Source organism: Propithecus coquereli, unplaced genomic scaffold (assembly GCF_000956105.1).
Source record: "Propithecus coquereli isolate 6110/MARCELLA unplaced genomic scaffold, Pcoq_1.0 Scaffold3, whole genome shotgun sequence".
NCBI classification, from domain to species: domain Eukaryota; kingdom Metazoa; phylum Chordata; class Mammalia; order Primates; family Indriidae; genus Propithecus; species Propithecus coquereli.
Window position 1 is genome coordinate 1,393,262 of NW_012148618.1, and position 510 is coordinate 1,393,771.

Genomic DNA, 510 nt, shown 5'->3' on the forward strand with positions numbered 1-510 from the left:
TCTCTCTCTCTCTCACACACACACACACACACACACACACACACATACACGCATATAAATGTACTGAAGATTAGGTATCTGTGTCACTCAGGTCTGGGGACAATCTGCAACCTTTAACAACTACTAATACCAAGGAGGATAAAGGAAAATGCTTCTTCACATACCGTGAACCTTGTCCTTGAAAACGCATTTGAACGTCAGAAATATTTGTGGATTATGCTGCTGCTGCCATAGGAGGCAAACTCTAATTTGAAATTTGGGGAACATTCAGGGAAGAGAAAGAAAAACTAATTAACTAGCCCAATCTTTCCTCTCAGATGGCATGAATGCAATAGATTCTTACATAATGAAATATTGTTTCCCAAGGGTGCTAAGGATCTATTTTCTTTCTTTTTCTTATGTACTCATCTGAGGGTGTGCAGGGTACTCATCAATCAGCATAGTATTCACCACAATTGTTCATAATGGCTGGAACACTTTGTAATAGTAAACAGTATCACTTTTAAACTG

The 510-nt window shown here is 38.4% G+C and overlaps 1 protein-coding gene across 1 annotated transcript in view; it reads right to left on the bottom strand.

Annotated features, from left to right (window-relative positions):
* Positions 1 to 510, bottom strand: part of LOC105814163 — a 61,486-nt gene that overhangs the window by 3,038 nt on the left and 57,938 nt on the right. The window lies entirely within an intron of this gene.